This window comes from Myodes glareolus, chromosome 10 (assembly GCF_982192425.1).
Source record: "Myodes glareolus chromosome 10, mMyoGla1.1, whole genome shotgun sequence".
Taxonomy (NCBI): Eukaryota; Metazoa; Chordata; class Mammalia; order Rodentia; family Cricetidae; genus Myodes; species Myodes glareolus.
The window spans coordinates 40,387,508-40,403,130 of record NC_142035.1 but is presented as its reverse complement, the minus strand read 5'-3'; the positions used below and the strand labels follow the sequence as shown (position 1 = coordinate 40,403,130).

Here is a 15,623-nt window from a genome sequence, read left to right as displayed (position 1 = left end):
TATTGGTTGTTATAAGTCTTGATTGTCTACTTGATGTTATTTTACGATACCAGCCTAAATGATCTATTGTGGTTTATATAAAATGCCCAAAATAAAAATTGAGAAAGACACAAACTGTTGACACAAACTGCACTCCACTGGGATTTCTGATTCATTCATTTCCTTTCACAAACACTTTTCAAATCCACTTGGAACATGGTAATATGTAAACAAGTGATTTCTTAAGTGAATATGCCTGTGCAGTTTGTGAGTGATATAGAAAGAAGTGAATAAAGGGCGGGCCTGGAATGGAGAAGGGGAGGCAGGAAGGGAAGTAATTTGCTACTTATTTCACAAGAAGCAATTTTACCATTCCAGATGTATGTGAGAAAATGTGTTTAACCTAACCCCTGTAGCTACAAATAACAGGTGGATTGCTTTCATCCACAGACAGTGCCAACAATTTTCTGGCTACCTTTTTTTGCCATTTTGTATAAATAACATTTAGAAATGCTAGTTTCATTTCTCTTGGAATTGTACAAATACACAAACACTTTTCTCAAAACTTTCCTCAAAAGCTTGTCACATTCCAGATTCAGTAATCAAAACAACAACATTTATCTGAATATCACTCAAGACACTGTATTTTTGCCTCCCATTTATGTCTATCAAAGATGGATTCATGGCACACCACCTAGAGTTTTCTTTTAGAAATTCTCCAGTCTTGGATTTTAGGAACTGAACCAAATCAATTTTTTTTGCAGTGCTAATAGACAAAGAATTCACACTAGTCCAATTAACTTTTGTCCGATAGTTTTGCCTTAAGCAAGAATCTTACATGCACCTAACAGCAGATCTCCCTGTTATACATCCAAAAACAATTACATGCATACACATTCCAAAGGCATTTCCTTTGAAATATTGTCTGAAATCATCATGGAGTATGTTGTAGGAGGCTGCCTGTTTGTTTCCAGCTTCCCAGACTCCCAATAACCACACAGAAACTTGATTAATTAAATCACTGCTTAGCTATTATCTCTAGTATCTTATTGGCTAGTTGTTACATATTAACTTAACCCATTTCTATTAATCTCTGTATCACCACATAGCTGTGCCTTACCAGCAAGGTTCTTGGCTTGTCTGTCCCTGGCGGTGGCTCCATGGCGTATCCTGACACTGTCTTCTTTCTCCCAGCATTCATGTTAGTTTTCCACACCTAGCTCTACTCTATCCTATAACTGGCCAAGGCAGATTCTTTATTCATTAACAAATTAAAGCAATACATATACAAAAGGGCTTCCTACACCATTTCCCTTTTCTTTTAAATAAAAAGGAAGGTTTTAACTTTATTTTATTTTATTTTTAGGTTTTAACTTTAACACAATAAAATTGCATATAGCAAAACAGGTATCAAGCAAGAATTACAGTTACAACTTTTATATTTACTTTATCTTCTTTCATAACTAATGAAAACTATAAATACAACTATTTATTCTTCAATTCCATCAAATACCCCTGAAGGATATAATATTACCTAAATTAATAGCAAGTACATTGTAAGCAACTTCCAAAATTCTAGAATTGACAAAGATATCTCACTGCCTTTACTGTCACCTGAAGTTCTTCTGTACCATTGGGGCATCCATCCTCAGCCTACAGGCCCATAGTATCTAGTAGACTTTCCCACAAAGCAGGAAATTTCAAAGACAGTTTCACTTATAGTGACAGTTTGTCAGTCACTTTTTTCTGTCTTTTGTAGAATGTCTAGAAGACTCTTTCGTGCAGCAGGAACCCCAAAGGACCATCTCACCTTTAGGTAACTTCAGCAGTCATTTCTCTTTGGTCCTACATTTCCTGTTCATACAGCATAGCATCAAGCAGTCCAGGCCAGATCAGTGTCTTGCCCAGATGACTAACAAACTCCATAAGGAGCCTCTTCAATGTCCATCTTCCTCTTGAAGTAATTGGTGCTTTTAGGAACAGATGTGTCTCATTGTCATGAAAAGTCCTAAGTTTAAAAAAAAATTTAAATGCCATATTCTGAAGGTCTCGGATATTTGAAGAATACCTATCTAACTGAAATATATTTCTATATATCTAGAAAACCCAAGTAACATAACTAGATGCTTGACTATTATGGATGACTCTCTATTAATCTATATTTCTTAATTGTATATTACATTTTTAAATGAGCTGAACAAACACAATAACTTAATCAAGAGCACAAATATACATATAACAAAATTGCTCTTAAATTTGTATCAATAAACCAATGCAAATCTCTATGGCATATCCCCCTTTAAATGTAAACAAATATTTATAAACAATCATTTAGGGAATTTGGGCATAGTTTTCTCCAAACTGCTTCCTACTTTTTCTTTGGCAAAGTAATTTTAAGAGGTGTTCATGGCAACCTCTCAGGGGGTCTTGGTCCATGAAACAACTTTAGTCTAGAATTAATTCATTAATTCTCATACTCTGTGGAAACAAAAGAAGAACCTTTTTTTTTCAAAGCAACAAATCCTTAGACACAAACTCTGAAGTCAAGATACCTTTAAAATATATAGGTTGGTTTAGTTTAGCGACCCATGCAATGCAATGTCTCTCCATAGTTACCTCATTCACAATAAAAAATACAAAGAAAACACAATACAAACACAATATAACATAATCCAGACTCTCTGTGTATATTCCATCTTTACGCTGCTTATTTTTCTTTACTCCTTTTAATCTATGACTGTTTGTACTCTGTCTCTTTAAAGACTTAGTTTTATTTTTTAAGTGATTCACTACTTTTTATAACTCTATATACTTTTCTCTTCTCTCTCTCAAGCCTACATACATTTTTCAAACATACTGTGTCTTATTTAGAGGTCTTTTACGTCTGAATCTGCCCCGTTGTGTATCTGTAAAATTTTTCTGTGCTGGAGAGCTTTAAAAATGGTAAGCAGCTTTGTCTTAGTGGACCTGGGTGCTGGCTTTACCTCTCTCCACCTTTCAAGATGGTGGAGGTACCATTATCGCCAGTTCTGGGACTACCAGGTAGGAACGAAGCTCACCATTTTAACTCTGAGAAGAAAGGTGCAGCAATAAACCCTTTTTGTAATAGTTGAATCTGCATGCAGCACACTGTGTGACCTAGAAATATTTCTGTGTATTGTGGTAGGAATCTGCCATGCTCTCTTGCTTATGTAGGCCAAGTAGACCTGATTTCACTGCCTGCCCAGGTGGAGAGCGCTGAACCATGGGCATGGTCTCAGCGACTTTCCTCCCAATCCCAAGTGGGCATACAAGCACCTGGGCCCATAAATGCCATTCACATGCTCGGCCTCCTGAAGGAGGCAGAGCTGTTTGTGCTGCCATTTTGAAACTGCCTTTTATTTATTTATTTATTTATTTATTTATTTATTTATTTATCTATCTATCTATTTGTTTATTTATTTTTGCTACCACTGAATCAGGAAGACCTCTCTTAAAAGAGTTGCAATGCTCCTGCTCGCTGCCAGCAAACAGAGCAAGAAGCTGCATTAAACTCTGTGTGTATGTGTGTTTGTGTGTGTGTGTAGAATGTTTTTTCAAATTATCTCAGGTTTTACATGGATATAGTTGACCACATTGGTATACCAATTTAATGTAGCAGGCTTCTTATTCGTTCCCAGCTGCCCAGACACCCAAAATAACCACACAGAAATCGTGTGAATGAAACCACTGCTTGATCTATTAGCTCTAGCTTCTTATTGGCTAACCTTTATATCTTAATTTAATACATTTCCATTAATCTGTGTATCGCCACATGGCTGTGGCTTACCAACAAGGTTTCTGGCTTGTCTGTTCCCAGCAGTGGCTGCATGACATCCTGATTCTGCCTTCTTTTTCCCAGCATTCCGTTTAGTTTTCCTCATCTAACTTTACTCTGCCTATCACTGGCCAAGGCAGATTCTTTATTCATTAACCAATAAAAGCAACACATATACAGAAGAACTTCTCACACCAGAGGTGAAATATTAAATATCTTTGAATATGAAGATGAGGATATAACAGTAAAGCATTCGGTGTGCTTTCCTCTGATTCTCAATGACTGTAAACTCTAGAATAACACTTTGGTTAAGAGTGTAAGTGCCCACTCCCCCCATCATTGTGGTATGAGCTTAGCATTCCTTTTTTTCTCCTTGAATCTTTTTAAATCTTCTCATTTAGCAAATGTATGAATATAACTTCTAACCCAGTTTTTAGGAACTGCTATTGTCCCACTGGCTGGAGTTCCACCTTTACCTCCAAGAGTTATGAATTCAGTTTTCTCAATCCTCACAATAGCAGTTTGCTGGTTCAAAGGAAGCCTGTTCTTCAGCAGACAAATTAAGGTTGTCAACACATGGGAGTTCTGTGGCCACTCCTATCTAACATCTTTCTGATGATGATAGTCACAGTTTTGCCTTGTATGAAAAGTTTATGTAATATAAAATCACTGTACTTCAAGGCCCAAAGAGGTACTATTCATCAGTATAATCAGCATTCTTACATATTTTAGAGGCAGACTGTTTGCTTGGTAGGAACTTCCCACCATGAATCTCTTAAAAGGGGAAAATATAATTTTCCATTCTTCCTGTCTACCTTTTATTTCTCCTGCTCCTAGTGACTTGTGATTAAGATTTTTGGAGAATCGTTGTTCTCTTGTCTACTTGGCAGCCTAGTAGGTATATTCACAGAGCATAAATGAAAGCTAGAAAGTTAACAAAAATAAAAAAATATATTCTGGTCTGCTTTGGGGATTTCTATAGTAAAATTGCTTCTATTGAGCCAGATGAAAATATAGATATTAGCTTGTATTGAAACTAAGAACATAAATGTGATTCCATGCAACGCTGCAAGTTTTTATTAGAGTACTCCTTTTAGAATTAACACACTTATAGTCAATCCTAGACACAGTATGAGACTTAAATAGAAGAAAATGAAACACACACTGGAAAGGTGGAGAGAATGGAGGAGGAAAAAGAATGGAAGAATGAGTAAGAAATGAAGGAATTTAAGGAATGTTTTAAATTTTCTTGTAGAGGCGTTTCCTGACAACCCACGAGATATGAAGAAGGCCAACAAAAGTACTTTAAGAGGAAACTTGATAGACACGATGCATCCTTGACATGTGGAGGGTTCCTATGTGCTTCTCTCAGTTCAGGAAAATACAAATCACAGAGACAAAGCACCTTGGTAGATATCAAGGGATTCCCAACACAGTAAATACCATCTGTATTACCCAGGATAGACCTCTGTTATTTTTGACCACATTATGAACAATGGTGCTTCAGCTTCAGCCTTGGTTCTGATGGAAAGTCACAGAAACACATTTTATGATATCCACAGTTTCCAAATACACTTCCAGAAAATTCTGCCATTCTGTTTGATCAACTTTGAATTCTAAAAACTTAAGGTTTTGTTGTTGTTGTTGTTGTTTTATTTTTTATTTTATTTTTTTATGAATCCAAATCTGTTTCTTTGACTGGATCAGACTGCTTTTCATTTAGTGGTATCCAGTGAACAAAAACAATAGGCTTTCTTCCTGGGCCATCTTCAAAATGCCTTAATAGGAAACAAATGCTGCCTTCTACATGTGTATGTGTTCAGTGCAAATGTTTACTAACTGAAATACAGAATTCAACTCAAGAGCTCCATGTGACAAGTATTTCCAAGGAGAACACATCCTTAAAGACTTTTAGCATTTGACTCTTGGGGAACAGTTGGGAGAAATCGACCCATGTCCCCAAATTGTGATGGTATTTCTATTTAGATATGTGTAAAAATAGAGAATAAAGAAAAGGCCAGGGAAGAAAAAGTGCTGAAAATTTGTGAGAAAGAAAACTGGGCAAAGGGAAGAGACAATAGAAACCCATAAACAAATAACTAACCTGCCAAAGGATCCATTTGTTGTCTCCCGTTTACAACCCAGACAGCAAATTCCATCTTGCACAGTTGATAAATCGAAGGAATGACTCTGCCAGGAAACATGTTTTCTTTCATGCAGCCAGAACTTGCACCTTGTGGATGCAAATAATGCCAACCTCTTTCAGTGTTGTCTTACTTCCTGATCATTTCTAAGAAGAGTCTGCTGGATTTTTTTTTTCTTTTTCATTGTCTCTACCTAATTATCATCACTTTTCCACAGTGAGAAAACCAAGATCTCTCTTCATTTTTGCCATCACTTCTTCAATCAACCCCCTTTTAGCAGAAAGAATGGCATCTGTTCAGCCTGTAGCCTGCTAGTCACACGTTCTGATTCTGTTTTTCTTATAGGCTTTTCTTTATAGAGAACCATCCAGAAAGCTCTTTGGTGGATTTGGATCTGAGATTAAAGATATGTTTTCAAGGTGTCATCTGTTAATTGCCATCACAACTTGACATGTGTGTGGGAAGCCAAGAGCCAATGAGGGTCTAGGACCAAGATGGAGCTCGGCCAAAGCAGACCTCAGCAATTACTGCTTCCAGGTGTTCCTGCAACCCAGTGATTCCTAAATAAAGAAATATCTCACAACTTCTGAGAAAAAAGAGGTGTCTTTTCCACCACCAATCAACACAGCTTTTCCAAGGTCATGTCAAACTTGAAACCGAAGGGCTGTTGGATCACACCTGTCTTTAGATGGTCAGAATGAATGTTTCCTTTCAGACATCCTAATGTTGGGACGGGAAGGGATTTCTTGTCATTGTTTTGTTTTTATTTTGTCTCTAGTGGTCTTTTCAGATGATGGTACTGTTGAAAATGAATTTCTAATTAAACTTCCCATAGTATATTAGAATAATCTACCCTAAAATTGGCTGCTTTGTGTCTTTGAGACACAAAGACAATGTGAAGATTCCTTGAAGCAATCTGTGACTGTAGCTTCCCAGGCACTGAAGGTAATTACTAGCAGGCCAGTTTCTGGGACAGAGCAAATAAATAAATAAATCGCAAATATAAATGCCGTGTTGCATCTTGCTGTGTCAGGAAGAGCCTTGTTTCACATTCCACATAAAAGCAGAACAGATCAGTGCTCCAACTGGCTTTCCAAATGAATATGAAAAGTCAATGGAGACACCCTCATATCCACTCCTTTAGCCAAAAGCTTGTCAACCGAGATTTAGAAAGTCAACGAGGTTAAATTCTCCCCATAAAAAGATGAGGCAAGGTCTGAACAACACACTTAGAAGAACAATTGCATGAGAATACCTTCCATTAATGAGAAATGCCTGATTTTTTTAATTTTTCCATGCTTTATTATTTTAATAAAATGCATAATATAAACTTATTATCTTAATAATTTAAAAGTGTATAGTTCAGCAAAACAATGCAATAAATCAGGAACAGTATGTATGCTCACTAAACAATATTTCTCTTTTTCTCCTCCTTCTGAAATACTTTTTTATTTATTAAAAATTTCAACCTCCTCCCATCCCCCCATTACCCTCCTACTACTCCTATTCCCTCTTCTCCTCCCTCTCCAGTCCTAAGAGAAGTCAGGGTGAAATGCCTAATTTTTAAGGACAATATTTGGTTAAAATTCAGTCCTGATTTTCTTCACTTATTGAATGGGTTAATGTCTCAATTATTTCCTCCTAATGCCTTCTGGGTTTGGAAGTATTTAAACTATCATGCCTTCCTGGTGCAATTAGATTTTGTAATTAACACGTGTAAAGACCCGCTTAGAGATTTTAAGATATTCTGTTTTCTCTTGGCCTGTCCTGACCAGTAAATCCAAATTATACCTCTGGTGTCTCTTAGGTCTGAATTCTCCATATTTCCTTTTTGGAAAATGAAGAGAAGTCTCTTAATTTTGCTTCCAAGCCATTTATTTAGAAGAAATTCCTTTAAGTAAAATCACTAAAAGAGACAGCCACTCCAAAAAGTTTGAAGTCACTTTCAGGTCTTTATAGAATTCCCTTTCAAAAAAATTCCTCTGTATCTTTGAACATCAAGCAATGACTTAAACAGAAGGAATTTGTATGCCTATATTTTTCTCTTGTAAAACATTGCCACCCCCCTTTGGCATCAAGACAAAGTATTTTATTGTTACTTGTTTCTAAGATATATATCTATCTTAGCAAAGGTAAGTAATCTTCCTACCCCATGTGTTTATTGTATCCCCTTATAAACTGTCAATTAACATCTCTGCCAAGATTTTTCTTGTTTATCTTCTTTACTCTCAGCAAATCAACATTCACTAATTAAATTTATGAAATTAATTAGACATAACATTAAGTCACCAAAAGGCATCTCTATCCTTACACTTAGATGCAGAAGAACATACAGGATCTCTGATGTCAGACCAAAGTATCACTTTTAAGACCTAAATGAGTACAATTCTTTTGACCATTCTGGCTCTCTTGTAAAGGGAGGATATATTCCCATGCTCATGAAACACTCTAAACACCTGTTTCCACTTGGTCTTGGGTCTCCTTGTCCTGTCTTATTCCAAAACACAAGAAGACAGGGTTTGCACACTTTTACACTCATCACAGAGTGTTATTGGAAGTGTAAAGAAACAATGCACGGAACAAACAAAGACAACAAAGTTTTAGAGACAACTGCTCTGAACAAAATTTTTGGTAAATTTTTCTTCTTGTTCAACAGTTCTCCAGGATTTAATTTATTTTTTGCCTATCACAAGTGAATGCTAGAAAAACCAGAGGACCATATCCCTATGACTGAGATTTAGTTAGGACAGTTGATGAGGGGGCAACAATAACTCAAGAGTCTAGAAGGTAAGACACTAAAGTAAAATGCCTTAGTTTTCCTAACTGGTGCTTAGTTCCCACAGTTAGTCTGGATTTTCAGTGAAGGGTTTCACCTGGCCATGGGCTTCCACTTGCTCTATTCACTTCGCTATCGAGTTTTCTCCATTCCCAACTTAATATTTGATAGCAACAAATTTTAAACATGTCTTACCCAGTTTGGTTTATCTTTTTTAACATTTGAACTGGTTCAGTTTATTTTATTTTTATATCTACTTTTTCCAGTTTTTTATGTTAATTTATTTTTAAAAGCTATCTTTTCTCATTTTACATGCCAAATCCATTTCCCACTCCCTCCTCTCCTGCTGCTCTCTCCACCTCCCCCACCTCCCGCTCCCCATCCCACCCACTATACACTCTTCAGAAACCAACAAAGTCTAGCACATTGTTTTGAGACCATTCCAAGGCCCTTCCCACTCTATCTAGGCTGAGCAAGGTATCCCTCCAGGGAGAATGGATCCCAAAAAGCCAGAAGCAGTAGGAATAGCAATAGAGAAGAGGGTGCCTGAACTGACCTTGCCCTGTAGTCAGATTGATGACTATCTTAAGTGTCATTATAGAACCTAAATCCAGCAACTAATGGAAGTAGATGCAGAGAACCACAGTAGAGCATTAGCCTGAGCTCCAAAATTACAGTTGAAGAGAAGTAGGAGTGAGAATGTGAACAAAGAAGTCAAAACCATGATGGGGATATTCACTGAAACAGCTTACCAAGCCTTCCAACTCCTGCCTGACAGCAAGGGAACCAGTGTAGCACCAAACTAGGCCCTTTGAATGTGGGTGACAAGTGTATGGCTGGGACAGATTGTGCGGCCACTAGTAGTGAGACCAGGATTTCATTTCTACGTTTATTACATTGTGTCATGTTCATGGTTGTTGTGTCTATTTTTTTAATTTTCCTATCATCCTGACTGAAGTTTTCCCTCCATGCACAATTCCCAATCCCTCTCTCTACCTTCTTTCTTTCTCAGATCTACTCTTTCCCTTTTTCCCTTCAGAAACAAAAGTTAAAAAGAGCAGTCCTCCCAGAGATAGCAACTGAACATGTTAGAGTAACAGGTTAGAGTAAGACTAGGCCCAAACCTTCATATCAAGGCTGGACAAGGCAACACAGTAGAAAGAAAAGGATCCCAAGCACAGACAAAAGAGTCAGAGACACCCCAACTCCCATTGCTAGGAGTCCCACAAAAACACCAAGAGTGGGTTTTGACATGTTCAAACAACACACATTAATCTTACTGAAGAGAGTTTCTTTGTGGGTCAAGGATGTAGCACAGTGAGTGTACGGCTACCCCAGAACGCATGAAGTCTTGTATATAATCCCTAGTACCACAAAAAATAGCACAATCAAGGTATTTTGGCACATGCTTATAAGGCTGTATTTCAGAGATATAGTCAGGAGGATGAATTCTAGGCTATCCTTGGTTACATAGTATGTTTGAGTCAAGTCTGGGCCATAAGCAATTCCACCCTCAAAAAAAAGTTGATTTCTTTTTAACTGGCTTTCTTTCATTTTAAAATTTTATTCATTTTACATACCGACCACAGTTCCTCCTCCAACTCCTACCTCCCCTCCCATTCACCCCCATTCACTCCTCAGAGAGGGTAAGGCCTCCTATGGGGAGTCAACAAAGTATGGCATATTAAGTTGAGGCAGGACCAAGCCCCTCTCTTCTACGTCAAGACTGAGCAGGTTGATTCTTTAAAAATATATTTTAACTCATACTTTCATAATGTTACATATGTATACCATGTATTTTGATCATATTTACATCAGTCTTCCCCATAACGCCTTTCAAATCCATGACTTATCTTAGATCCCCAAATAGTTTCGTATTTTTATTTTAATAACCCACTGAGTTCTATCTATATTGCCCATACTGCCATGGATGTGGAGACATTCACTATGGCATGGTTGAGTTACCATCATACTTTAAAAATATATTTTGTTAATTCTTTGAGAGTTTATACATGCATACAACATATTCAAATCACATTCACTTTCCACTTTACCCCAAACTGTTCCTCAAACAATATTTCCTTCCAACTTCATCTAAAATTTCATGTCTTCATTTTTATATATTTTTAAATATTTTAATTTTTATTTATTGTTTTTATTGAGCTATATATTTTTCTCTGCTCCCATCCCTTCCTTCCCCCTCCCCTCTTTCCCCCTCCCCTTATACCCTCTCCCATGATCCCCATGCTCCCAATTTACTCAGGAGATTTTGTCTTTTTTCCACTTTCCATGTAAACGAGGGTCCTCTTTGTTGTCTAGGTTCTCTGGGATTGTGAATTGTAGGCTGGTTTTTCTTTGCTTTATGTCTAAAAGCCACTTATGAGTGAGTATATATTATATTTGTGTTTTATTTATTTTATGTATGTGAATGCTTTTGCCTGCATACATATTTGTGTACCATGAGCATGTCTTGGGTTCATGGAAGTCAGGGGTCAGGTGTCCTAAAACTGAAGTTATGAACCACCCTGTGAGTGCTGGGAACTGAACCCAGGTCCTCTGTAAGAGCAAAACATGGTCTTAAACACGAAGTCATTTCTACAGCTTCCCACAACCTTTTGTTTGATAACTCACTAAGTCTAATTTGTGATGCAAATATATACACAGACATAGGGCCATTACTGTAGCAACCTATCAGAAGCCATATGCTCAAACAAACAAACAAAAAAACACCTTACTTTCCCCCTTCTAGTAACAGCTGTTAACAGTACTTTAGTTAGGATTTGTAGCTTGTGAGCCTCTGACTCATTCGTGAAGGAAAACTTACTGGCTTGATTTTATACAGATCTTACTCAGGCAATCACTGCACTGAGTTCTTGAGTGCTACAGCCCTAATATGTCAAAAAGACATGGTATCACCCATTTCCCACAACCTCTGTCTCTTAAAAATCTTTCTATTTTCTACAACTAAATTGTATAGATAAGAATACCTCGAGAATGGGGGCTAGAGAGATGGCTCAGGAGTTAAGAGCACTGGTTGCCTTTACAGAGGATTCAGGTTTCCCTCACAGTTCCCACATGGGACTCCCCAACTGTCTGTAACTCAAGTCCCAGAATAGCTGGCATCTCTTGGCCTTCATGGGCACCAGGCAAGCACATGGTATATATACATGCACTCAAGTGAAACATCCAAAGACATCTAATTAACTGTAAAATTAAAATTTAAAAATATAAAAGCCCAGAGAACAAAAGTAGAGAAATGATGGAAGTAAAATAGTCAATTAGTAACTGACTGAATAGTTTGACACTGCTAGGATGACCTTAAGAATCATACAGAATGTTTTCAGAGTTGTCTACAAGAGGATAACACAAGCTATCATTGTGCTCTATCTCACGTTGGTAAACTATTACCTCATGCGTGCATTAATACCCTTCCATTTCAGACTTGTTGCTAATTTCCACTGGCATTCTGAGTATCAGATTCACCCCTGAGATACAGAGGAAATTGGTTTTCTGCCCATAGGAAAGTTACGCCAAATTGTACACCTGCTCAGAGTACACAGCCACGTTAATGACTGAAATAAAATATAAGCTAGCAAACTGGAAAGGAAGGCACAGCATTTCCAATCAAACAAACTATTTAAGCAAGTAAAATGCAACAATTTTAAAGTAATGTATCATTTATTATGCATTATAAAATTCTTAAAAAAGTTTGAAGATTGCCATGCTAATTATTTGATTATAATATTATTTATAGCTGTATAAAATTACCATAATGTGTTTCCTGAATTGTATAATTTTATTATGTGCTAACTCAAGTATTTTCCTTTCTTTATTTGCTTCGAATTTTTCACAATTTCATGCATGTTTACAATGCAATGTGGTCACATTTGCCCCACATAATCCTCTCTCATCCCTCATCCGCATCCTAGTCCCCCAACCCCTTCCTCTATTTCAGCCAGTTTTTTTCTTACTTTCACAATGCCTTTTAGTGAGAGTCTTGCTAAGGTAGTCAGTGGTGCTGTGTTTTGTCATCAGAGGAAAGACAACCTATAAACTGGGGAAAAAATTCCAATCACATATTACAAAGATGTATAACCATTATATATAAAGAACTGCAAAAAATAAACACACAAAATAGCAACCAATAAGTGGATTATTAACTGAATAGGTAGTTCCTGAAATAAAAATATGGTTGTTAAATGGTTGTTAAATATTTTGAAAAGTGTTGATTAGCCTGAGTCATCAGACAATGCAAATTAACATTGCTTTAAGATTCTGTCTTACCCAATCAGAATAGTTGATTTTAAGAAAACAAAAACATTAAATGCTGGTGATAATATGGAGGGAAACTGTTTTTACTGCTGGTGGGAATGTAAACTTGTACAATGACTGTGGGAATCAGTATAAAGTCTTGTTAAAAAAGCTACAAGTAGAACTGCCATAGAAGCCAACTACATCACTAAGGTATATGTGTCCGACAGACATTTATTTACATGTCATTTATTTATGGACAGATATTTATATGTTTGTGTTTATAGTCACATGATTCACAGTAACTAAGAAATGGAGCCAACCTAGTTATTTATCAACAGATAGCTGGAAAAAGAAAATTCAGCACACACACACACACACACACACACACACACAATGAAGTCTTAAGTAGTTCTAAAACTGTGAAATCATAACATTTGCAGAAAATATATGAAACGAGAACTAATTTTGTTAAGCAAAATAAAGTCGCCTTAGAAATGCATATACTATTTTCTCTCATTTGTGGACTGTAAATTTGTGTGTGTGTATAAAAACACACACGCATATATATATAAACACACACGCATATATAGATATATGCGTGTTATGCGTGTGTGTGTGAGCATTTGTATATATTTGTATGTATAGGTTATGAAATAAGAAAAGGGATAATGAGACGGAAGGAAGACATCTTAAGGGAGTTGGGAAATAGTTTAATAGAATACAGTGATAGTGGATCAGAAATAAGGAGTAACAGAAAGGGATCCAATTGGAAGGGCAGAGGAAGCATGAGTGAGGGCAGTGGGGAATGAGTAAGAATGGAAATAAAGGATAACGACTAATATGTATGAGAATTTCATGATAAAATTCCAATACCTTCTCTGCTAAACTAAAAGAAATAGTTTTTAAAAACTAAAAAGGGGGGCTTGAGAATATCATGAAAATTAAGAAGCAAGGATGTACAGAGAGGCTTCAAGTAGTTCTGCGTTATAACCCAATGAGTCCTAAACTCTAAAGTGCATCCAAGCTGGACAGTGAAATGGGACTTCAGACTTTGCAGGTGTGCATATGGTTTGGAAATTCTGTATTTTTTGACAGCTTCGAAGTGCTTACTGCCGGTTTGAGGACGCAATGTGATAAATAAGAGCGTGAGACCATGATCAAATGGCCAGCAGAAGTAAGAGCATAGAAGTCAACGAAGTCCTGAAGATTACATTAGGAAGGCTGGGTCTGAGCCCATTTACAGGTGGCGGTGCTAAAATGTTAAATTAGCCAGAAGGTTACTGAGTTTGGATGCTTGGCCCCTCCTACCTTCCCAGAGTTCTCTGGAGCTGTTGCCCTGGCCAGAATAGTATTGGCAACCCCAGAGCTGATTTCAAACACAGTGACACTTGAGAACAGTTGCAACTAGGCAACTAGGATCTGGGATAAGATTATACCTCAGACTGAAAAAAACTGGAAACTGCAAAACAACCCGATACACAGAGCAGAGTGAGCAGGAAGATGGAGCAGTGCTCAGGCAAGGGCCCCCTCAGATCATTTGCAAGCTCAGAGCCAGCAGCCCCTTTCAGCTACTTCATATAGCTCCATCAAGTAATTGTTGCTTTAGTCTTTCACATCATGCTTTGGAAGAGAATCATGTAGATTTCACCACTTGGGACCTATAACTTGTATTTCAAAATCATAGACCAAAGCACCTATAAAAATACACAATAATGTTACTGTTGTCAGCACACCTCTCATTTTAAAAATCAGGTGGTTGAAAATGCTAAGAAAAACAGTAAAAGTCCTTTGCTTGCAGGTGCTCTTTCTATAAACATTTAAAGAATTGTGTAGAAGAAATAACAATTTTCTGACATAGTTGATTAATAACTTGGGATACTTGCAAGTATTAAATAATTTAAATAAAAAATGGATACACACTTAAAATACACACAAAGACATACCTGTTAATTGCAATTTTGGGTAGCAGCTTCTGCTGTTCTTAGCTTTGTTTTTCTTCAGCAGCTGGTACAATTGCATGGATTTGTTTTGCTAGAGCTGTTGCTGAGGCAACACGAGAGGAGATTAAGAAACCAGCTTATCAATCAGGTCTTGATGTCTCTGACCTCAGCCACTTATCTAGCGTAGAAAAGACCAGAGACTAGAGGTTGAGATGGCAGAGAAATCTGTAAGTGTAGTGGAAGAGCGAGTAAATCAACCAAAGGGAATAAGACTTACCCCTTTCCACCAGCATATGAGTCCAGAAGGAATCCACATGCAAAACTCCACAGCCACTAGGAAATAGGATGCTGAGATGGAAACCTGAGCTTCTCATATCAGATCAGGACTTTTGGGAAAGCTTAGCCAGTTCACCTTGAGCTGGCAGGAGACAAGCCGTCACACCTGTTGCATCTCGTAGCCATGGTGCTGTCTGCTTACCAGTGGAAAATAGGGCTCACCTTGTGTGTTTGTCTTCACAATATTGACAAGAACTTTTTTTTCTGCTCTGGGTAAAAATTATGTGCACATATGTTTGGCACTATAAATACTTCTTGAATTTGGGTAATTAAGTTAAGCAAATTATGATCATTTATCTATGAGATCTGAACTAATATTTTGGTAAGTTTCATTTTAATCTCAAATTTCTAATTTTTGGTTTGTAGAGCATTTGTTCTCCCTGGAAGCAGATTCTGCC

The 15,623-nt window shown here is 37.1% G+C and overlaps 1 long non-coding RNA gene across 1 annotated transcript; it reads right to left on the bottom strand.

Annotated features, from left to right (window-relative positions):
• Positions 1-1,453: 1,453 nt before the first annotated feature.
• Positions 1,454-15,206, bottom strand: LOC146892677 (uncharacterized). Its single transcript, XR_015003974.2, has 3 exons — positions 14,893-15,206; positions 5,880-6,008; positions 1,454-1,987 (listed from the first exon to the last, which is right to left on the bottom strand). It is a non-coding gene; the product is annotated as an uncharacterized LOC146892677 (long non-coding RNA).
• Positions 15,207-15,623: the final 417 nt, after the last annotated feature.